Source organism: Triturus cristatus, chromosome 10, assembly GCF_964204655.1.
Source record: "Triturus cristatus chromosome 10, aTriCri1.1, whole genome shotgun sequence".
Lineage (NCBI taxonomy): Eukaryota > Metazoa > Chordata > Amphibia > Caudata > Salamandridae > Triturus > Triturus cristatus.
The window spans coordinates 1,034,348,939-1,034,374,477 of record NC_140593.1 but is presented as its reverse complement, the minus strand read 5'-3'; the positions used below and the strand labels follow the sequence as shown (position 1 = coordinate 1,034,374,477).

General features: G+C 44.7%; 1 protein-coding gene across 4 annotated transcripts in view; it reads right to left on the bottom strand.

Moving 5' to 3' along the window:
* Positions 1-25,213, bottom strand: part of LOC146796486 (acyl-coenzyme A synthetase ACSM3, mitochondrial-like) — a 411,246-nt gene extending 386,033 nt beyond the window's left edge. For 2 of the 4 annotated variants that reach the window (XM_085629088.1, XM_085629091.1), the window contains exon 1: positions 25,029-25,213. The gene's annotated coding sequence lies outside the window, so the exon portion shown is untranslated. Of the gene's footprint in view, positions 1-24,951 lie in introns of all 4 variants that reach the window. The other 2 variants (XM_085629092.1, XM_085629089.1) reach the window with 2 other exon arrangements.
* Between the last annotated feature and the right edge of the window lie 326 nt (positions 25,214-25,539).

Genomic DNA, 25,539 nt, shown 5'->3' with positions numbered 1-25,539 from the left:
GCAAATAGGAATTACAGGCAGAGATTTATTGCGTTTTGCTCTGGTGATTTCACAGTTGCATTAGTAGGAAAAAGGGGGAGCGATTTTTTGGTGCAGAAGCAGACTCTTAGCACACACCCAGCTCCTTTCCATGTATAATCATGCACAGTATTTACAAGCGAGTGGGGTTTGAGGTTTCAGTCTGTAATGCAAATACATTCAGCATCACTAAGGCTGGTTGCCCTTGCTGGAGTGTAGGCAGTCACCCAGGATACACATGGTGGTGGTCTGAAAAAGCAGTCTGGACATGGGCTTTTTAAAAAATCTGAAAAGTGGATTCATAATGTGTCAGTCTGTAAAAGTGATTATCATTTGCCAAAAAAAAAGAGCAGTAAGTGTGCTTTCAAATTGGCAAAGAAATTTCGTTTTGTGACTAATGTGAAAAAATGACTCTGTGTGCAAATAGGAATTACAGGCAGAGATTTATTGCGTTTTGCTCTGGTGATTTCACAGTTGCATTAGTAGGAAAAAAGGGGAGCCATTTTTTGGTGCAGAAGCAGACTCTTAGCACACACCCAGCTGCTTTCCATGTATAATCATGCACAGTATTTACAAGCGAGTGGGGTTTGAGGTTTCAGTCTGTAATGCAAATACATTCAGCATCACTAAGGCTGGTTGCCCTTGCTGGTATGTAGGCAGTCACCCAGGATACACAAATTGATTTTTAGTGTTTTAAAAAAAAATAAAAAAATTACGCGCACCGTACGCGTACGGTAAAAAAAAAAATTACAAAAAGTTTTTAAAAACATATATAAAAATGAAAGATAAGGTTGGCTCTTAAAAGAGCCGTTGTGTTCATGCAGGGACAGAGGAAAGAAAGATTGGGAAAATTAGTCTCTGCGACAAGTGTGCTGATCTATTTTGTTGTTCACTAGGGAAACACTGGTCTCCCTATGACAAATTAGATCATGACAAGAGGCGCATCGAATATCAACCCTCAGAAATCGAGGGTTAATTTCCTGAGGGCCAGCAAAAGGAGATGCTCCCCCCACAGATGAAGGGCTCACCTGACCTGCAGAAGAAGGACTCAGCCCTGCAGATGATGGTCCAGGCTGAGCTGCTGTGGATGTGCTTGGTTGACTTACTGAAGGGTTACCTCCAGTAAGTCGAGCATGTGTCCTTCTGTGTACATCCTTGAGGTGTCTCATCATGGTATGATTTCCAAAGGAATACTTCCTGTCAGGATTACCTCTTGAAAGTACACGCTTACACAGCTTACAAGTTACTAAGGGTGCATTTACCTTTTGCTGGCCTTCAGGAAAAGTAAAATAATCCCATACATAAGAGGTCTTTTGTTTCCTCGCTCTCTGCCTCAAGGTAGTGCTGCTAGTGCTAGCCTCACTCTCAGAAGGGCTCTGCTGTTCTGCCATCGTATCACAAAGACAACCCAGCTCCTTCTCCTAAGGGATCACAAGCAGAAATGAGGGGAATGGGTGTGGTGTAGGAGAGTTCTAGAACTGAAAGTAGTTTCAACCAATCAAAAGTTGTGTTTCATGATCACATGACCTACCGTACGCTTACGGTACGCTTACGGTACGCTTACGGCAAAAGTACGCATGCGCGTAAAAAAGACACGCGCTTGGGCGCATGCGCTTAACAGTCACTCCCCGACACTTCCGCGTAACGTGCACGTGTAGCGTACACGCGTACGCGTCCCACGCGGAGTACGCGCGGCTACGCAAATTGCGTAACTATACGCAAACAGCGTAGATAAATTACGGACGTTGCGTAAACCGTACGCTTACCGTAAGCTTACGGTACGCGTACTAAAAAAAAAATAAAAAAAAGGAAAAAATGTACTGCAAATAAATTTTACATGTTTATTTTATAAAATATATTAAAAAAAACATATTAAAGAATTTTACAAATTTAACCATAGTCTTTATAAAAGGATAGAAAATTAAAATAAAAATATGTTTAAAAAAATAGAAGAAAAAAAAAAAATTAGCATTTAAAAAACCTTGCAAATTCACTGAAAAAACCATGGGTTTCACACACGTTATAGTTAGGAATTAGCATTTAAAAAACCTTGCAAATTCACTGAAAAAACCATGGGTTTCACACACGTTATAGTTAGGAATTAGCATTTAAAAAACCTTAGAAATTCAATGAAAAAACCAAAGGTTTCACACATGTTATAGTTAGCTGGACATTTCACTCGTAAAAAAACAATGAAATTCCCCCGTTATAGTTAGTTCAGCTAACTATAACTCGCGCGCCCGCAATGCACTGCTGATGACGTCACATATTACATCACTCATGACATGGTCAGTGACATCACTCATGACATCACTGATGACATCTCAAATGACATCACTGATGACATCACTTATGACATCATCCTTGTGATAGAGTGGCAGACCTCCTCTTCCCCTAATATAACCTTTGATACACACATTCAAAAATAGAAATTAAAATTTTAAAAACAATGGACATACCAATACCAGTTACAACAACCTATACAGTAATTCTAAGATCCAAATACACATCCACTCATTCACCAACAGTCCTATACAGTCACTCATACATGTACTCACTCATCATATGTACTCATACACATATACATCCTGTTACACAATGCCACTCATCCATAGAGGTACTCACACACATAGTCACTCATGCTAATAAAGAATCAAACATACATTTACTTGCATATACAGTTATACACACACCGCCACACTTACTTCTACAGAAACTTACACATACTTAGTCTTTTAAACAATCACTTATAGAAACACATACTTATTCATACAGGAACTCTTCCAATCTCTCACTCTCACATATACTCGCTTATATACACCAATAGTGACATATACTAGTTTAAAACATATGTAGTTACTCATAGAGACACTATTGAGACAGTCATTCACTCACTAACACACCCATGCACACACTCATCCACCCATAGAGTCCTGCACACATGCTGTCTTCAACACATACAAAGAGTGAGTCATTCATTCATGCACCTATGCACTACGTAATACCCCCCACCGAACCATACCGACATCAGACACTGATACTCAAAAAACCAACTAATAACCTATATAGACACTCATGTAGCTACTCACCAACCCATGCAGCCACTTATACACAAAGTGAGAGACTGATACAGATATTTACATATTTAAACATTACTCACTAAGCCATGTATTCACTAAGATACACTTAATCAGTCAGTTATACAATCAATTTTTCAAAAACAATTCATCCATTTAGACACTTATATACCCATTTATTCTTCCATCGACCTTGAGATATACATATATAAAACATATGTAATTTTCTGAAAAACACACATTCTCTGGATGATGTCATCAGTGATGTCATCAGTGATGTCATTTGAGATGTCATCAGTGATGTCATGAGTGATGTCACTGACCATGTCATGAGTGATGTAATATGTGACGTCATCAGCAGTGCATTGCGGGCGCGCGAGTTATATAGTTAGCTGAACTAACTATAACGGGGGAATTTCATTGGTTTTTTACGAGTGAAATGTCCAGCTAACTATAACATGTGTGAAACCTTTGGTTTTTTCATTGAATATATCTATATATATATATATATATATATATATATATATATATATATAACATTTTGCGAAGATTCGTCAATCGGCGCCAACATTATTCCAAATAGAATGTTGCGGATTTCCTATGGAAAATAGGTCCTAACTATAACTATCTACTGGTATATATATATATATATATATATATATATATATATATATATATATATATATATATATATATATATATATATATATATATATATATATATATATATATATAGAGATATATAGATTTATTGATTTAGATATTGATATATATATGTACATTTTTATATAATTTTAAAATGATTAAAATAATTAATAATCTATGAATGTAGATTTATTTTAAGTAAAAATATATATTAATTATGTATGTATGATTAACTTTTTTTAATTAAGTTTATTTGTTATGTTTGTTAAAATGTATATTAAATCTACTTTATTTTTTATATTAATTTTATTATTTAACATATTTAATATTATATATAATATATATATATATATATATATATATATATATATATATATATATATATATATATATATCCTGCTCCTTGTTGCACCGAAAACCAGGGCACTCAGGGGCGGGTGCTCGTCGTGGCAGTGCTCCACGTAAAATCAATGCTCCAAGACAACACACCATACAGTGAAAGTCCAGCACTCGGGGGGTTGCTCCAAAGATGTTTTTAATATGCCGCTCGAGAAAACAGACGCGTTTCGGGAATACCTTCGTCAGTGTAAACACTGACGAAGGTATTCCCGAAACGCGTCTGTTTTCTCGAGCGGCATATTAAAAACATCTTTGGAGCAACCCCCCGAGTGCTGGACGTTCGCTGTATGGTGTGTTGTCTTGGAGCATTGATTATATATATATATATATATATATATATATATATATATATATATATATATATATATATATAAATCGATATTTTGTACAACTATATCTTTAACATCAATGTTTTTTTTCTCAATATTTTTGTACTTACATGTTTAAGTATAGGGAGTCGACATTTTTGCTTTCTATATATTTTCATCGATATTTTTTTACAACTATAGGCCCGATTCTGATCTCGCTAGGAAAGCCCCCGTATGACTCGGATTCGGAGGGCTTTCTGAGCGAAACATGCTCCAGGAGTCCGAACGAGCGAGTACGATACAGCTGTATGCTTATGGACTCTGTTCTCTCGGACTCCCATTGAACTCTATGGCAGCCTGTGTACAAACGCGTACATCGGCTCCCATAGCAAAAAGAGGTGGGTGCGGAAAAGCCTACACCCTGTGGTGGGTACCACGGCCACTGTGCATGCCTGGATCGGGGGGACCCATGGGCACATCCCCATGACAGATTCAGAGGGGCCGGGGTGAAGGGGGGCCTGCTACGGCCCCCGAAGTACGATTACGATAGCCTTTTCATCTCGCTGAGACCAAGGCGAAGCGGCTGTCTAAATCGTGCATCGTGCTTGCTCGGTCGGAATTCGGCTCCATAGCACGGCACGATTCGGCTACGAACGAGTCATTCGGACAGGTTTGGGTCCCGGAAACGATTTGGCCAAAGCGTACTTGATCTTCGCATCGTACTTGGTCGTTCAGACCTGTGTACGATTCGCTCATAAACAAGGGCTACGAATCAGATCTGATAAGGCCAAATCAGATTCGTAAGCCTTCCGAATTACATTCTAATCGGGCGCTATATTTTGTACATCGATATTCTGTTAGTGAACCTTAAATATTATAGCCTGTATGGGCCATTATTTTTGGTATCCCCAAAGGAACCTTATGTGAATGTTTGTGGAAGGAAATCAAAAATACAGAAAGATACAGTAATTGGCTATCAATTACAAGCCAATTTCAGTTGGTCAATAGCTAAAGGGTAACGCATTAAAAGTAGGGAATACAAGATATTATAGCCTAGCAAAAGCCGTAATATTTGGTATCCTCATAGTAAGAGATGTTAGAAAACTCAAGGAAGGGTGCCAGTTGGCAGAAAAATACTGTGCTCACCCAGCCAAAATAAGACCATGTCAAATTGAATCCTGATAAAATCTAACCAGAGAAACATAGAGGATACCAAATATTATAGGCGGTAGAGTCCATTATATATGGTATCCCCTAAAGTAAACAGATGTGAAGTTTTGGGGAATTACATAAAAAATTTGAAAAGATACTGTAGTCGGCTATCAAATACATGGCAACTTAAACTGGGGAATGGCTAAAGGGTAACTCGAGAAACGTAAGGGATACGAGACATTACAACAATGCGTGAGCCATAATATTTGGTATCCCCATAGTAAACAATGTCAGAAAGCAAAAGGGAGGGTGCTATTTGGCATAAAAATACTGTGCTCACCCATCCAACATAAGGCCATGTCAAATTGAATCCTGGCCAGTTCTACCTTGAGAAACATAGGGGATACCAAATATTACAGACATTATAGGCCATTATGTTTGGTATACATATGGGAACCGGATAAAAAATCTTATGGAATGGTATACAAAGTATGAAAAAATACTGTAGTCTGCTATCAAATAAAAGACAACTTCAAGTGGTCAATGGCTAAAGGGTAACCATGGAACGTAGGGGATACGAGATAATACAGCAATGCATGAGCCATAATTTTTGTATCCCCATAGTAAATGATGTTGGAAAGGAAAAGGAAGGGTGCTATTTGGTATAGGAATACTGTGCTCCCCCATCCAACATAAGGCGAAGTCAAATTTAATCCTGTTAACTTCTAACCCAAGAAACACAGGGGATACTAAATATTATAGGCCATATAGGCTATTATGGTTAGTATCCCCTAAGGGTACGGATGCAAAATCTTATGGAATGATATACAAAATGTGAAAACATACTGTAGTCTACTATCAAACAAAAGGTAATTTCAACTATTCAATGGCTCAAAAGGTAACCCATGAAACATAGGGGATACAAGATATTATGGCAATGTGTGAGCCATAATATTTGGTATCCCCTTAGTAAATGATATTGGAAAGCAAAAGGAAGGGTGCTATTTGGTATAGGAATACTGTGCTCCCCCATCCAACATAAGGCGAAGTCAAATTGAATCCTGGTAACTTCTAACCCGAGAAACACTGGGGATACCAAATATTATAGGCCGTATATGCTATTATAGTTAGTATCCCCTAAGGGTACGGAAGCAAAATCTTGTGTAATGATGTACAAAATGTGAAAAGATACTGTAGTCTGCTATCAAACAAAAGGCAATTTCAACTATTCAATGGCTCAAGGGTAACCCATGAAACAAAGGCGATACTAGATATTACAGCAAAGCGGGAGCCATAATATTTGGTATCCCCATAGTAAATGGTGGTGGAAAGCAAAAAGAAGGGTGCTCCTTGGTATCAGTACACTGTGCTCCCCCATCCAACAAAAGGCGAAGTCAAATTGAATCCTGGTAACTTCCAACTCGAGAAACTCCAGGAATACCAAATATTATAGGCCGTATAGGCTATTATATTTGGTATCCCCTAAGGGTACCGGATGCAAAAAGTTTGTGGAATGATGTACAAAATGTGAAAAGATACTGTAGTCTGCTATCAAATAAAAGTCAAATTCAATTGGTCAATGGCTAAATGGTGACCCAAGAAACATAGGGGAAACGAGATATTATGGCAATCCATGTGCCATAATATTTGGTATCCCCACAATAAATGATGTTGGAAAGCAAAAGGAAAGGTGGTATTTGGTATAGAAATACCTTGTTCCCGCATCCAACATAAGGCGAAGTCAAATTGAATACTGGTAACTTCTAACCCGAAAAACACTGGGGATAACAAATATTATAGGCCATATAAGCTATCATAGTTGGTAACCCCTTAGGGTATGGATGCTAAAACTTGTGGACTGATGTACAAAATGTAAAAAGATACTGTAGTCTGCTATCAAACAAAAGTCAATTTCTACTATTCAATGGCTGAAGGGTAAGCCATGAAAGAGAGGATACGAGATATTACAGCAATGTGTGAGCCATAATATTTGGTATCCTCCTAGTAAATGATGTTGGAAAGCAAAAGGAAGGGTGCCATTTGGTATAGAAATACTGTGCTCCTCCATCCAACATAAGGCAATGTCAAATTGAATTCTGGTAACTTCTAACCCGAGAAACGCTGGGGATACCAAATATTATAGGCTGTATAGGCTATTATGAGTGGTATCCCCTAAGCGTACTAGATGTAAATTCCTATGGAATGATGTACAAAATGTGAAAAGATACTGTAATTTGCTATCAAATAAAAGGCAAAATCATTTGGTCAATTGCTAAAGGGTAACCCATGAAACATAGGGGATACAAGGTATAATGGCAATGAGTGAGCCATAATATTTGGCATCCCCTTAATAAATGATGTTGGAAAGCAAAATGAAGGATGCTATTTGGTATAGAAATTCTATGCTCTCCCAGCCAATATAAGGCAATGTCAAACTGAATCCTGGTAATTTCTAACCCGAGAAACACTGGGGATACCAAATATTATAGGTGGTATAGGCTATTATATTTGGTATCCCCTAAGCGTACTGGATGTAAATTCTTATGGAGTGATGTACAAAATGTGAAAAGATAATAAAAGGCAACTTCAAGTGGTCTATGGCTAAAGGGTAACCCATGGAATGTAGGGGATACGAGATATTACAGCATGGCGTGAACCCAAATATTTTGTAAAGCAAAAGGAAGGGTGCTTATTGGCAAATGAATAGTGTGCTAAGCCATCCAACATTAGACCACGTCAAATTGAATCTTTGTAAGTTCTTACCCGAAAAACACAAGGGATACCAAATTTCATAGGCAGTATGGTACCAGATATTACAGCAATGCAGAAGCTGTAATATGTGGTATCCCCATAGTACAATTATATGGAAAACGGAGGGAAGGATGCCATTTGGCAGGAATATACTTTGTTTACCCAGACAGCAGAATGTCATGTCCAATTGAATCCTGGTAAGGTCTATCCCAAGAAACATAGGGGATACCAAATATTATAGCCCTTATGACATTATATTTGGTATCCTTCAAAGGAACTAGATGTGAAATCAAAAATGAGAAAAGTTATAGCAGTCTGTTAGCAAATAAAATGCAACTTAAGTTGATATGTGGCTGAGATGGTGTAACACTTGAAAATTTGGGGATTCTAGATATTACAGCACTGCAGAAGCCGTAATATGTGGTATCCCCACAGTAAAATATTATGGAAACCACAGGAAATGGTGCTATCTGGCAGGAAAATACTTTGTCCACAGAATGCCATGCCAAATTGAATCCTCGTAAGCTCTAACCCAAGAACTATAAGGGATACCAAATATTATTAGCCCAAACAAGGTGTTATATTTGGTATCCCCGAAAAGAACCAGATGTAAAAGCTTGTGTAATCAAATGAAAAATTCAAAGAATTAGTGAAATCTACTATCATAGAAAAGGTAACTTGAATTGGTCAGTGGCTAAAAGCTAACCGTTGAAAAGTAGGGGATATCAGAAATTACAGCAATGCAGGTGCAGTAATATGTGATATCCACACAGTAACAGATGTTGAAAAACACAGTAAAGGGTGCTATTTTTCAGGAATATACTGTGTTCATTTAGCCCAAAGTATGCCATGTCAAATTGAATCCTGGTAAGCTCTAACCTGAGAAACATAGGGAACACCAAATATTACAGCCCTTGTAAAGCATTATATTTAATATCCCTAGAAGGACCCTGATGTGAAAGCTTGCGGAATGAAATCCCAAATATGAAAAGATACTGCAGTCTGTCCTTCAAATAAAGGGCAACTTGAGTTGAAAAGTAGGGGAAATCAGATTTTACAGAAATGCATGATCTGTAATATGTGGTATCACTTTAGGAAAAGATGTTGGAAAACTCAAGCAAGGATTCTATTTTGTAAACAAATGTCATTCAATTACATCTCATCAAATTGGTACCATACAAAGGGATGAAATAGTGCCATCTTGTTGTTGGGAGTAATTAGCGACAATCATGTTAACGGTTGTATCCCATTATGTGCCGCTTTTCATCTAGAGTCTCCGCTTCTTGAAGTGCACCTGTGTTCATCCATCTTATAAGCATCCCCAGGAGAGCCATGCTCTGTATCTCTACAAAGGGAACCGACCCCATAAGTGTCTGTACTAGTCCTCACTCATATCTATCACAACAATCAACGAATTACCAAAATACCCTCTCCCCTACTCCCCCCTCTAACCTTACCCATCTCCCTCCCCCCCCCCCAGGCATGTTGCTCCATCATCTAGATCTCAGTGGGAAGTAGTACTTAATCATGTAGGGCATCTGGCATCATATTTCAAGAAAGTAGGCATCTACATAGAGGGGAGCTACTATATAGTACATGCTTGTCAACTCCTAAGCTACCAGCTCAGATAGGGCGATGTTTCAATCCTTATATACAAGTCTTCTCACTCAAGAGGAGGTTCGGTGTCATCAGTCGGGTGCTTAAGTAAGTCCACTAACGCCTCCCATGCTCTTGCCGTGTCCAACAATTTTTCATTACCGTTTCTCTGGGCCTCAAGCAAGGATTCTATCTGGTAGAAATAGTAATGTGTTCGTGGAGCCATCAAAAGGCCATGTCAAATTGTATCCTGGCAAGTTCAATCTTCAGAAAAATAGGGGCTACCAAATATTATAGGCTGTACAGGCCATTATATTTGGTATACTCCAAAGGAACCAGATGTGAAAGCTGTGAAATGATATCAAAAATGCAAAACAAGACTGTCGGCGTCTAACAAATAAAAGGCCATTTAAACTGGTCAGTGGCTAAAAGGAAACCTTTGAAAAGTGGGGACAAAGATATATTAATGCATGAGCAATTTTGTTTGCTACCCCTATACAAAAAGATATTGGAAAACACAATGATTGGTACACATTGTTAGAAACAAATATTGTGTTCACTTAACCAATATGGAAATGTCTTGTTACCAACCCATTTCAAATGTTTTCTAAATGTGAAATACAAAATGCTATAGAGCAAAGGGAGAATGTGCTGTAACCAGTAGCACCCAAGATTGGCTGCTAGTCACTAACCAGACCAAGTAAAGGGAGTATCCACCACCTAAAACCAAATAACATATTGAGGCTAATGATAGTTTTTAGCTTTCAGTTTTTATTTTATTTGCTATTTTTCCCCTTGAATTTGGCATGCCCTCCACTTTGCACCTGAAACAACTGCCTAGTACACCTTTAAACTCTGACCGTAACTTTTATGTGTTAAAGTGAAGCTTGCGCTGCAGGTATTTGATTGTTTTAAGAAAAACAAGGGTACCCCAATACGTGAACCTGGGGTGAAATATGCAGTAAAAAACACATTTATTCGGGTGTGGCCAAAAGGTCCAATAATAAAGTGATCCTAAGGAGAGCACTTATGGTTAGAGAGTTGAAGATTAATTATTTTAAAGGAGCAAAAAAATTAATAATGTACATAGGGACATAAGTCAGTTCATGTGAAACATTTATTTCCACAACAATAGGATTCAGGTGCCCACACAATAAGTGAAAGAGGCGTGACGTGCAGAGTGATGGTGAAGTTTAAAATAACAGCATCATATTGACAACAATAGTGTAAAACTCCTCACGCAACTTTATAGAATAGGAAGAGTTTTGTTGTAAAGGGTCAACGGCGTTTCGATCTCAAATGTTCGAGATCATCATCAGGACATATAACGGGTAAGCAAGCTGAATTGATGCAATTATTCGTAGCGCAAGGAAGAGCAATTGAGGGCTTCAGAAAACAGATGAGGGTAGACCAGTTCACCCAGATTAATTCGCTGAAGGTACGAGCGTGAGAATATCACGTGTGTGTAAACTTGTAAGGCAGGGTCAGCTGTGTAAGTTGCGCTTAACGATTTGCTGCCAATATGTTTAGTTAAAGTCACTTCCAGTTCATATTTGGAAAGTCTTGGAAGAGGAGCTCAGCGCGTCATGCTGCTTGGGCTGTCCGCGTTTAGTGCATAAAGAGAAACGATTTCTCCATCTTGGTTATTGAGAGTGAGGGGGCACTGTGGGATTGTTAACAGAAGGGCAAACAGGAACAGTTTCAAAAGTGGGTCGGGTTACCCCTAGAAACCATTACCCATTCGCTTTGGGCGCCATTAGGAGCAATACACTAGTTGGCACCAAGCATTAATATGGAACCTCAAAACACCCTTTTTAATCACACTTTATGGGCCTGTGGAAGAAGGGACGAGGACCGGACCTGATTTCTGTAATTAGAGCAGAGCCTTAAAGGATTGCACTTGCTTCCCCTTGTAACCGGGACAAAAAAGTAGACACCTATTGACTTGTGTAGCTATACGGCCACAACAAGCTGCAAGAGGACTTTTCCATGAAGTGCCCTGCTGACCAGTAACAACTGGACCTGACTTGCAACCTGCTGATAGCCTCTCCTAGAGTGAGTCTTGACTCCCAACTGTTATTTCTCAGGTCCCGGAAACCTGAGCTGTGTCTAACTGCACTTGTCATACCACCTCTGAAAAGTTTGGAACTACAAGGTTTTAGATTTCCAGTTCTCAGGAGGACCAGAACACACAAACCCATTCTATCCACCCAAGGCATGGCCACGCTGGTTTGAAGAAAGTGGTTTCTCCCACTTGGAGCTTCGACGCAGCAGCAAATCAGTGGGCCCTGATCGATAAGGTACCCGGCCTCATGAAACTCACCGTCGGATACAGGCTGGCGGCTTGACCCACTGAATGATTTTGACTTCAATTTCAGAGACTGAGTCCCAAGGAAAAACTCCACCGTGGCCATTGACTATTAATGGTGTGTAATCCTTTTCAGTGCTATCATCACTTTAATCTTTAAAATTCATATCTGTTGTATCCCTTAATGGATTAGTCTTCTTTTGGTGTCATTTTGCGTTTTAAATTTTACTCTATTTTTATAATTCGGCTTGGTATTTTTAATGCTTGGTGTTTTTTACTTTATTATTGTTCTGACAGTGGATAAATAAGTCACACATTGCCCGAAATTAAGCCTGTCTTATCTTCACCATTCCTATCAGCAGGTGGAGCTTAGGTTATTTAGTGACTTTGAAGGTCCACGCTGTCTCGAGTTGTGATTATTTCTTGAGATGTATAGTTGCCCAACCCAAATATGAATCCAATTTCTTGCAATATTAGAAGAAATGCATATTTTTAAAGGACTGCTTTGTGTGCTTCTTGTTTTAAGTGTAAATGTCAAAAGGAAAAAAAAAGACATAGTTGTATTGCTTTTTAGGTTGAGCCTAGGGGACGCACATGTGCTGTCTGGAAGACCTGTTATATTGATAATGGAGTTTGCTCCTGCCTGCTGCTTACCATTGGTTCAGCCCAGTGTCGCTCTTCTTAGTTGCCTCCTAAGTGGTTTATGCAGCGATACCTCACTTCAGTTTTTCGCAGAGGAGCACCTCCTAAATACAGTTTCTTTCCGCTTGCATTCTTCATCTGTTGTTGGGGAGAACTATTTTTTCTTATTGTTACAGTGAGGCACATCATGCTTTATCATTGTGCAACAAATGTAGAGCCCAGCTCGTATGTACAGCCGCCTGCACCCCTGCATTTCTCTCATTCCCAGCCCACAACCCCCCATTTCTCTAATCAGTCAGTGGTGAGAATAAAATAGTGGATGCTCACCTGGATGCTTTGAACTTAAATGCATGAAGTCTGCCCTCCGTGTGACAGTGCCTCTGCTAAGAGCCGCCTCGCTTCTTTCGCTAGTACTTGTTTTGTGTTGCTGCCGCTGTATTAGGTTTGCGAGCCCTCAACCATGATTACGCAGTTTGTGATCCCTTAACCAAGATGGCGCCTCCTAAGCTGATTACCTTCAGCGTTGATAGTACCTTAACGAATAGGAGTGCCCTTAGTGTGACAATGTACAGGTGCTGCACTGGTCAAAATAATCCAGTTTTTGCCTTCCTTCTGCCTCCGGTGCTGACTGAGCTTCTGGAGGTCCTGGATGGCAGCAACGAGCCCACGGGGCCCACGCTGCTGCAGCAGCAGCATGTGAAACTGGCCCTGGCAAAGCTGGAGCAGGCAACGCGCATGGCCCTGGAGCTCCATTTGTTCAGGTAGGGCAGGGGTGGTGGGCTGTCCGGGCAGGTACAGCATCACAAGTTTGGCAGGAGTGCTTTTTAATACAATACATGCTGAACACCTGAAACTGTTATCTGCATATTTGCAAGGCATACAAAATGTTTCTGGAGCGTACTTTGGGTATAGTTATACTTCTGATTTGTGAGGCTAGACTATTGTTTTTTCAGAGAGCAGTGCAGCCTTATTTCTTCTTCGTAGTGCTTCAGTGAATGTATGGGTGAGGTGTTTGGTGAGAGAATAAGGACTTTCATCTAGCCCATCAACTAAAGCAGTACATTAAACATTCTTGGGCCGTACTACAGATGAGTGCGCCAGCGCTAATTGTTGTTGTGCGCCACAGTATGTTTGTGCTTATGTGCATTTGTTCAAAGTCTTCACCAACATTATGGCGCATTACAGACTGATCCTCCGTTTTTTTTAAAACACACTTTATTGGCATTTATTATCAGTCTGTTCATCCACATATCCTGATAAAAAAATATTCTGGCCTTAGTTGTTGGCAATATATCCCCCAACCCATCCTGCATTCCTCTGCAGTTTGTAACGGATATGTCCTTGTCTACTCTCATTTTCTGAGGGAATAATGTTGCGGTGGCCTCGTGTTCCCCCCCACACCCAACCAATCAAAAACAGTTAACTAGATCCCCCCCGCACTGCTGTCTCCCCATTATACCCCTAGAGCTCTGAAGGTTACCTCTCTCGTGTCCGACCGTGTGCCACCTGTTCTGTATCTACCCTCCCCTGTGATGGTAAATTATATATCCCTCCATGTCCGGGATCCCCCTGTGCCCTCTCGTCCTGCCTTGGTCGCTAGGGATGATCCTGGTGTGGTGGTCTCTCAGGGGTAGAAGTGTCAGACTCCCGTCCGTCTCGCTGCATGTCACCCACCATCGCCTTCCAAGCCCTGGCTCTCTCCTCCTTGCCTATCCCTCGCATTCTTCAAGAGGACTCTGCTCTCGCATCCTGCCCACATTACTAGCTCCCGTTTCCACTCTTGCACACTGGGGCCTCTTGGGTCTTTCCAGTTATGAGTGATTTCCTGCTTCGCCAGGACAAAGGCGAGGTCTTGGAACCTGTCTGTGGTCCTAGTTTTGGCAGCGTGTGGAAACAAACTCAACAATACATGTGTCGGTGTGCATGGGATTACCCTCTCCGTGATCCTAGCCATCTCCTGCGTCACTTCCTGCCAATAATGTGTGAAAGAAGTACAGCTCCACATCATGTGGATGTAGGTAGCTCCCACTGTAGTACATCTGGGGCATCGGGCATCCTCCCTTGCAAAATATGTGTTAATACGTTCTGGGGTTAGATATGCCCGGTGGAATGTATAAAAGCTAATCAGGTTAAAGCGGGCATTTCTGGAGACTTTGGCTGCCCGTTTGAGTAATTTCTCCCTATCCTTGTCCACCAGTGGACTGACGATGTCCCCCTCCCGTTTTTCAACCGGTCTAGCGACTGTATGGTATCCTGTCCTATAGCCCTATAAAGACATGCGACTGCCTTGATAGTTTTCCCAAACCAGGCTTATATATTCACAGGTGGCCGATTCGGTTCAGTCATGCCCATTCTCCAGTGGCGCCTCATGGCCCCCGTTACTGCTCCATAGAGTAAGAAGTGCCCTTGTGGAATAACCCAGTCAGAACTAAAGTCCTCAAAGGATAGCAGCTCCACATCTCAGAAAAGATTTCTTATCTTTGTGGCCCCCGCCTGCACCCAATCATCTATACCCTGCCAGTGTACCCCATGGGGTAGGGCTCCCAATAGCTTCATCGCCTTTTCTGTCGAGTATGGGCGTTTTGTCCTGGTTCTCTGTCGGCATCGACTCCAGCACTGTCTGATCACTCTGTGTTCGTTACTACTAGCCTGTTGTGATTGAGCAGTACCTAATAGTGTACGAACCACCTCCATTTTGTCCGGAGTGAAGGGTGGTACTCCTCTTTCCGGGTTAATGCTGCCTGCCACCCACTGTGTGAATCTCTTCAGTTGACCTGCCATGTAGTACCCCTCCATATTTGGCAATGCTAGGCCCCCCTCTGACCGAGGTCGTTTTAGCTTGCTTAGGGCTGCTCGCCTCCGGCCCGCCCCCCCATATGACCGCCGACAGGCAGGAGTCCAGCTCCCGGAACCAGGCCACTGAGATCCACACTGGTAGTGTGGTGAAGAAGTACAGCAGCCGCTGGAGTGCCACCCTTTTGAGGAGGGAGACACGGCCCATTACGGAGAGAGGAAGCTTTCCCCAGAAGGCCATGCTATCCTTATGCGAGCGCCGCGCCTGCTCTATATTCCCCTCTTTCACATCTTGCATGTTGTGGAATATGTGCACTGCCAGAAAACGGAAGCATCGGGGCTCGCATAGCAGATCACCCAAGTCTTCAGGTGGCGGCATATCCGCTACAAGGGGGAACAAACTAGACTTCTGCCAGTTTATTTGGAGGTCCGATAGGGAACCGAACTCATCCATCATCCTCCATGCCCCGGCAGGTCATCCCCTGCGCGCTGTAGGAACAATAGGAGGTCGTCTGCGTACAATGCTATATTATGCTTCTGCCCCCCCAGCTGTAGTCCACAGTAAGCCCTGACAGATCGCGCCACACATGCTAATGGCTGCACAGCCAGGGCAAACAGCAAGGGGTAGAGAGGACACCCCTGACGCGTGCCCCTCTCCACCCAGTATTGCTCTGATATTGTGCGCCCTGTGCGGACCCTCGCCACTGGATCCACATACAGCAATTGCATCCAGCACAGAAACCCTTGGCCCAAGGCCCACCTTGATCAAAACTGCATACAGGAACCCCAACTCAGGGATAACTAAGGCTTTTTCTATGTCGGTGGTAAACACTGCTCCTGCCTGATCGCCCAGTGCCCCAAGCTCAAGTACTGATAGCAGGCGGTGTATGTTCAGGGTTGTATTCCTGCGGGGAATAAATCCTGCCTGATCCCGATGCACCAGGGAGGTCATATGCGGTAGTAACCGCGTTGCCAGTATCTTACTTCGAATCTTAAAATCCAGATTCAACATAGACAAGGGCTGATACGCTGCGCACTCAGGGGAGACCTGTCGGGCTTCAGTAGCGGAATCACCACCGCCTCTCTATTGGTGCCCGGCAAGTGCCCCCTCTCTCCTGCCTCCACATACATCTCAACCAGCCTGGGGGTTAGTTCATCCACGTATGCTGCGTAGAGTTCTTTGGGGAACCTATCTTTGCCCGGGGTCTTCCCCCTGGCCAGTGCCTTAATAGCCACACTTACCTTGCACTAAGTGATCGCCGCTCCCAAATGGTTTGCATCCTCCTCCGCCAGGGTAGGCAGAGGAAGGTCCGCTAAGTAGTCCTCTATTTCCCCTTCTCCCCGAGGCCCCGAGCTATTGTAAAGCTGGTCATAATAGCCACGGAACCTATTGTTAATGGCATCTTGCTGATATAGGGAGTGCCCTTCAGAGTCCGCGAGCTCTATGATGGTATTCCCCCTGCGGGTTGGGTTAGCCAACCACGCCAGTAGTCTACCGGCCCTATCCCGCTCCGCGTGTGTCCTATCCATGTAAGTCTTATAATCAAAGCACCTCAAACTTTCCTCTTGCACGGCCACTTCTTCCCTCTTCTCAAGCAACTCTTGGCAAAGTTCTGGGTGGTTCGGGCGGCAAAGTTCCACCTCTCGCGGTGCTCGGTCAGCCTGTTCTACGTCTGTGAGTAGCGTGCGCATCACCCCAATGGATAGCGCCATGTATTATCCCCTGATTGCAGCCTTGAAGGCCTCCCATTCTGTCACCCTAGATTCCGTGGTCTGGGCATTGTCAGCAAAATATGTGATGATACTAGCCCAGATCTCCTGTAGGAACATCTGGTCCTCCAGTGCCTCAGGTTTGAGGCGCCAAGTGGGATAGGTTGCTGCTGGGACCCCCAGTGTAATCTTGTGAGTATCGGGTTGTGGTCCGACACTGTGCGAGTGAGGTATTCCGTCCCGCGTAGTCAGGCATGTACATCCGGGGAGCATAGGAAGGTGTCCAGTCAGACATGTAAGTCATGTACATGTGGGAGGTGGGAGTATTCTCTGTCCACTGGGTGTGTACGTCTCCACGTGTCCACCACCCCCAGTGTGATTGCCAGGCCTTAAACGCCCTAGCTACCCTGTGTGCCGGGGCGTCTCTGAGTGGTGGGTGAGATCGGTCAAGGGCCGGTTCAGCTATACAATTGAAATCCCCCCATGATAATCAACCCTGTCAAATACGGTGCCAGAGTCCCAGATAGTTGTTCCAGAAAGAGTCCCTGGTCCACATTCGGGCCGTAGATATTTATGAGCGCAATATCCTTCCCATCCAGGCGTCCTCTGACCACCAGGTACCTCCCCTCTGGGTATACCTTGTGGCCAGTATGCTGAAAGGGGACCCCTGCCCTGATCCAAATGAAGACCCTTCTGACAAACGCTGAATATGAAGTATAGCACGCTTGCCCTCTCCATCTTCGATGTAAGGCCTCTCCCTCCGAAGCTAGTGTGTGTGTGTTTCCTGCAGCATCGCGATATGAATCCCTCGCCTGTTCAAGTGGGAAAATAATTTGTAGCGTTTGTGCATAGAATTTATCCCTCAGACATTCCAGGATAGGAGGTTATATATCTTCTGTGTCGACATCTCGGAGTAGCCTCTCTATCTCTGTCTGGCCCCCGTGGGTCGGCTTGGCGTTCGGTTCTATATGATAAGTGAGGGAACCTACGCTCTGTAACTCGTGCCCCCTGTGAACTTATAGACAGCAGTGCCCCCAACATAAAACAACTAAACTTCCCCAACTCCCCCTCCCCAGGACAAGTGAGAACATCTACCCATCCAAACTGCCCTTTGGCATGGTAACAGTCAAGTACCCAACGTTCAGGTGGTGGCTAGACAAATGCACGGCTGGAGGGAAACCCTCTCCTCTGCCCCCCCGGATACCCCCATCCCACAGTACGCTCTTGTGCCGCCCCTCCCGTGGCCCCCATGCCCTCAAAGCAGTCTCGAGCTCTGATCCCTCACCTCCTAGCTGAAGTGTCCATCGCAGGCTTGTGTGCCGTGGGTGATTTATATCAAGTCGTGAGCCGATCTAGGAGTCACGTCTGGCAGCACCTGACTGGCCTCCCCCACGGTGTTCGAGCTGGTGTCAGAGTCTGAGTCCCTCTGATCTTCTCCTGAGAGCGAGGGGTTGCTCCGTGGGCTCATGACAGGGAGGCTATTGCTGCCACCACACTCTCCCTGTCTCGGCGGTCTTTCTCCATCGTCGGGTGGCCCTTGAGTTTCCTCCCCTCCCAGGGGATCGTGCGCGGTCCTTCTTGGGCTGTTCTCTGCATCTCCGATCTCGTGATCCCCGCTCCTCTATCCAGTCCCACACATCTTGAGGGGTAGTGAAGAACTTGGTCTCCCCTGCATGTACTATCCGTAACCTAGCGGGGAACACCATGGAGTACAACACCTCCATTTGTCGCAGTTTCCTTTTTGCCATGACGAAGGGAGCTCGCTCCCTCTGTACCTCCCGGGAAGATCCGAACAATGCAGTTCTCTATTTTAAGTTGGCCCTTGAGGCACGCCCAGCTCAGCACGTGGTCCCTGCCTTTGTAAAACAACAGGCGGGCCACAACAGGCCTCAGCGGTCTCCCAGGTGGAAGCACTCGGGCAGGAACCCTGTGAGCCCTCTCCAATGCGCAGAATGGTGATAGGCCTACTCTGCCACCTCCGTGCATAGCCAGTTCTCAAGATAGGCCACCATATCGTTCCCCTTGACTTTTTCAGGCAGTCCAATGACTCTTAAGTTATTTCGTCTTGCCCTGTTTTCTACGTCCTCAGCCCGCTGCTCCAAAACCTGGACCCTTTTTTCAAAGTCCACAATTTTGCATGTGGATGTGGATACTTGATGCTTCAAGCCGACAATAGCTCCCTCCACAGTTGTTACTCGGTCCACTAATTTCCTGTGGTCTGCCCTGAGGAGGCCCAGATCTTCTCGGAGCGTGTCTATTTTGGTTTCCACAGCAGTCCACGAGGTTTCTATGGCCTGTATTATATCATGGAGCGATATGTCATCTTGGGGCGCGATCTTGTCACTGCGGACCCCGGTACATGTGCGCGACTCCCAATTGTCTTCGCCCACCGATTCCCGCTGCTCCGCCTCCCATCTTTTGTTGACTCTCCCCATACCTGGAACGGTGTGGGTGCAGGCCGATCAGTAAAGGCACCAGCGGGTACCCACTCCGGGTTTATGTAGGCCTCTCCTGCGGCAAGGGCTGTCGAGTCCAAGCACGTGGGTGTGGAGCCCAACTGTGAAGCACTGGGGGAAATCAAGCAGCAGCGAAGCTGCAAGGAGTGCCGACAAGGGAGAAATCTAACCCAGCACATGTTCCCCACTCTCCTCGCAAGCGGGATTCGATCAATGTGGCCAGAGGTCACGTGTCCGCTCAGTACGTCGGTACAGGCAAAGCCCCCAACCCTGGTCCCTGTCTCTCTCGGGCCTACTCCCCTCGCTCAGCCCACATCAGTGTGGGTGTCAGCTCATCACCTGCCGCCTCCGGAGAGCCCCCCCCACCCGAAGTTCAAAGTCACAGTGTCCCGGCCCTCCTCACCGCTCCAATATCCTCCGGACCTCCCGATGCCACCTCTCCTCACCGCTCCATGGGCAGCAGCCCCCTGCTCTCCATCTGTCAAGTCGCATGAATGGTGGGGGTGGCGATCGCAGCTGGGGCGGTCCGACCCGCCTCTCAGTCCCAGGTTTAGGAGGTGGGAACCTCTGCTAGCAACACTGCCAGCTCCTCCCGAAGCCTCCCAGATGTTCAGCCAGTTCTTCCGGCTCCGCCGCGTGGGCCGGGCACTGCACTCCCGGTAGGCGGGCCCCCGCTCTCAGTCGGCGGCCCCTCAGTACTCCACACATGGACCCTCAATGGCTCAGGGACCCTCTGCCTCCCCTCCTCGCTCCTTCACTGTCCGGAGCCCGCAGCATGTGCATTAGTCCCAGCGGCCCCCGCTCCAAACTGGGGCCGGTTATCTGCCCGGTGCCCGGCTTCGCAGAGGAGGTCGCCCCCAGGTCCTCTGCACCATTTTCTCCGGCCACGTCTCCCTCTCCGCCTCAGCCTGGTCACCGGCAGGTCCCGCCTTTTCGTCCCAGAAGATGCGAAGTCCCGCTCATCCGGCGCTCCGCCGACTCAGATCGCCCCTCGGAGCCACCTTGTGCAAGAGACGGTCGCCAGTTGCAACCTCAGAGTCGTAGCTCACAGCGCAGGCGCCATCTTTGCTGTCTCCGCGTTACCTCCTTTCAGCTCGTTTCATGGTGAAGGTACCCCGTTCTTCGATTCCGTCCTGCTCCCCCGATCTTCACCTGTCCGGGGGTGAGTTTGTTAGGTGAAGGACCCCTCTATATTGAGCAGGATGGGCTGTGATGGGGGATCACCCTCAGGAGCTCCAGTTCAGGCCCCATGCTCCATCGGCGTCCAGTCACGCCCCCCCCCACAGACTGATCCTCTGTAATGCCGTTGGGCGCACAATCTGGCACACATTGACAATTAGTGCTGGTGCAGTCATCTGTAATACGGCCCCGGAATATGATATCTTTTGTTTGGTCTTCCAATCGAGTAAGCAACAGAGATACTGGGAAGCTGCTGCTGTGAAGGCTGACTCGGAAATGTTGCAGTCCTCAGAACAAAAAGACCGCAATGCTGCCTCTGCTATGCCAGTCATGCCATCCCTTCCTTGCTCTCACACAGGTACAAGTTGCAAGGCTTCGGAAACATGCAGAATGCCTTTTGTGTGCATGACATGCACCAGAGAGTTTACAAATAGGCCTATATTTGGCAGTCTCAATATCACAGTGTGGCATAATTGTGTTCATCAACAGGGCATTGTCAACATATCCTTGCAATGTGCAGAACACCACATGCAAGTGCTATCAATGAGACCAGTCATCAGACTTTTCCTTCATCAGTCATAATTAGTAACTGACTCTTGTAAGGTTTGATGGAACACAGCATTTAAGATATGAATGGGTTAAAACCAGCGTCCAAGTGTAATACTGTGTTGGAAGACTGCAGATTAGGCAGGCATCCAAGAAGCTGGCAACGAAGCATAGTTTCGGGGTAAGGGCACAAAACCACCACCAACGTCTTAATTGTAAATGGGATTTTATGTTTATTGAGATCTGGGCCACCATGTAGCCTGATATATCATCCAGTCTTGACCAAAGGTCCAATAAAGTACAAAACTTTCCTTTGTATAAATATTTTCCCTATGTATTCATCTTTTTCTTTCCATACCAACCATCTGTAACTTTCCTACCAATTCATCGCCTACCATCTTTTCATTCAACTGGTCACCCAGACATCCATGCATGTACTCATACAGCTATCCATCCATCCATCCAAGCATTCATACAAATAGCTATCATTCCACCAACCCATCCATCCTAACTGCACCTCTGCTTCTGATGCTGATGCTGACTTCATGGACCACAATGCTTTGGGGTAACACGCTGGTAGGACGAGCAGTGTGCGACCAATTGGATTTGTGTTTATATTCAGGCTCCCTTGAGCTGGTGGGGCTGACGAGCTCATGGTTACGCACCTGCGTGCCACGAGCGGTACCGGACCTGAGAATAATTTTTGGCAGGCTACGCAGCAACCCTACACACATGCCTATTCCCTGCTGACGAGAGGTAATAACCTTGAAACACGTGTCCAGGGATGGCCAACGCGACTTTGATTTTGCTTAATACTCTGGCAGAGGCGCACTCGCTGATGCTGACTTCATGGACCACAATGCTTTGGGGTAACACGCTGGTAGGACGAGCAGTGTGCGACCAATTGGATTTGTGTTTATATTCAGGCTCCCTTGAGCCGGTGGGGCTGACGAGCTCATGATTACGCACCTGCGTGCCACGAGCGGTACCGGACCTGAGAATAATTTTTGGCAGCCTACGCAGCAACCCTACACACATGCCTATTCCCTGCTGACGAGAGGTGATAACCTCGAAACACGTGTCCAGGGATGGCCAACGCGACTTTGATTTTGCTTAATACTCTGGCAGAGGCGCACTCGCTGATGCTGACTTCATGGACCACAATGCTTTGGGGTAACACGCTGGTAGGATGAGCAGTGTGCGACCAATTGGATTTGTGTTTATATTCAGGTTCCCTTGAGCCGGTGGGGCGGACGAGCTCATGGTTACGCACCTGCGTGCCACGAGCGGTACCGGACCTGAGAATAATTTTTGGCAGCCTACGCAGCAACCCTACACACATGCCTATTCCCTGCTGACGAGAGGTAATAACCTCGAAACACGTGTCCAGGGATGGCCAACGCGACTTTGATTTTGCTTAATACTCTGGCAGAGGCGCACTCGCTGATGCTGACTTCATGGACCACAATGCTTTGGGGTAACACGCTGGTAGGATGAGCAGTGTGCGACCAATTGGATTTGTGTTTATATTCAGGTTCCCTTGAGCCGGTGGGGCGGACGAGCTCATGGTTACGCACCTGCGTGCCACGAGCGGTACCGGACCTGAGAATAATTTTTGGCAGCCTACGCAGCAACCCTACACACATGCCTATTCCCTGCTGACGAGAGGTAATAACCTCGAAACACGTGTCCAGGGATGGCCAACGCGACTTTGATTTTGCTTAATACTCTGGCAGAGGCGCACTCGCTGATGCTGACTTCATGGACCACAATGCTTTGGGGTAACACGCTGGTAGGACGAGCAGTGTGCGACCAATTGGATTTGTTACTTTTATTTATCTGTTTTGCTAATTAACACATAAATAAAAGGCATCATCATTTACAATGCCAATAGTTCAAACTCTTGTAAATGCGAGACCTATTCAAAGAAGCAGCCACCATTATCCCAGCCTGCTCGGAAAGAGAAAGCACGCATGGCGCACTGAATGTTGCAGGAAAGCACGTTGTACCTGCAGTAGGAGAAACTCATTAAAGAAAATAGAGCTTACAGACTAAAAAAGACGTATCGCGTAACATCTGAAGTAAAAGGGCCAGTCCTCATGGGAGGTTACAAATGAAGACAAGGCGGTACTTAGGAGGGACTTACAAACCTATTAATGAATCAGAAGCCAGCATTTACGAAGGACAATGACACAAGCCAATACAAAGGACAATGACACAAGCCAATGGCAAATATGGGAGGATAGCGGGCGGGGCTTCTATTCCATGCTCCAATACATCATGCCACAGAGTAGCGCATGCGCTGCTCAGGCTTGACCTAAAAAAATAAGTAAAAAAACATTGTCATTTACAACGCCAATAGCTCTAACTTTCACAAAAGTATGAGACCGATTGTGCTGCCAATGCTTGTTGAATTAGCATGGACACAAAAAGATAGGGCAGCTGGTAAAATGCCAAGTATGTTGTATGAGTCAAACTAAACATGCAATGTTATTCAACTTATTGTGCATCGTTATATGTTTGTCATTAACACCTTGCAACATATTCATTATATGAAAATCAAAACACTTTCTTTCCCCATTTTAATACTTTGCTTTTTTCATTGCCTTTTTTTTCACCTTTACCCTTTAATCTTTCGCTCGTTTTGATATTATTTTTCCCCTTATTAGAACCCCTGCAGTTGATTCTAGTCTCTTCCCCTCATGTTATTTCGTTACGATTCGATAAGCTTCAGCAATAGTTTCTTTGCTTTCACAATGTTTATAACTTAATTGCTATTTCCATTACGATTCATTCTATTTATTTCTGTCTGTCTCTCTTCGTGCAAAAATTTCAGGTGATTTATGGCCTGAGCTGAGTTTGGCATCCTGTTGAATCGTGTATCCCCTAACTCAGCCCGAGCAGTGATCAGCTGCTTCTGTCTGAACCTGCCCGGGCTGAGTTTCGTTTCCGAAAAGTGACGAAGAACAGGGGCTTCGCGATACCGTGGGGATACCAGATACTACACAACACCGGTAACGGTGTTCCATGTAGGCTGAATAACGAAGCTTATTATTGTTCGTCACCCAAACCAAGACCTAACCTGCCTATCGGACCCTAAAAATCTTTGGGGCTGCCTGTTGCTCTGTGTAAGCTGCTGGCAGACTACTCTCCGGGATAAAAGTAACTAAACCGGAACAAGCAGCACATCCTGCCACTGCCAAGAGGAATAACTCCGAAGTCCACAGAGAGATGGTGCCTTCCGTGTAGCCGGGGACAACTGCGCATGCGTACAACTTCCAGTCAAAATTCTCAGGATGCCTGAACTACCGGTAACAGTGATTTTTATTTTATAAAGTTAAAAATAATTTTTTATAAAAATAAATAAATACCTTACACTTGACCAATTAAAGTTCTCCGTCTCGCCTTAATTCGGGAACACGGTATACCCGAACTGCATTTCGCTTACCAGTCAGATTTCTTGGCCTCGCCTTAACTGGGGAACACAGGATATGTGAGCTGCTGGGAACAGTGACATTTGATCATGCTGCCCTACAGTGCACTGGCGCTGGTTTTTAGAATCAAAATTTCCCACAAGGCACCGCCTTCCTCAGACTATGCACTCCAGCTGGTTTGCACGGGTTGCGATCATGTGGCAGGCTGCCAGTGGCAGCAAAGGAGGGAGTATTTATGCAAGACGACCTTTGCCACATTCCAAATACAATCCGTGCTTTGAGATTTTTTTTTAAATTACAGTTTTCAAAAGTATACGTACAGTCAGGCCTCCTCTCAATCTGGCAACAATGCCAATACTTGAACTAAGAGGCAAATTAGGTATTACGAGGAACTCTCAGGGTGGTCTGAGTTGTTTCTATAGATGGACAACATTATATTGTAATTAATCAAACACAAGAGAAAGTTTAATACAGGGTATATCTAGAACACATGTATTTCAAGGAGCTCTTGTATGTCAAAATAAA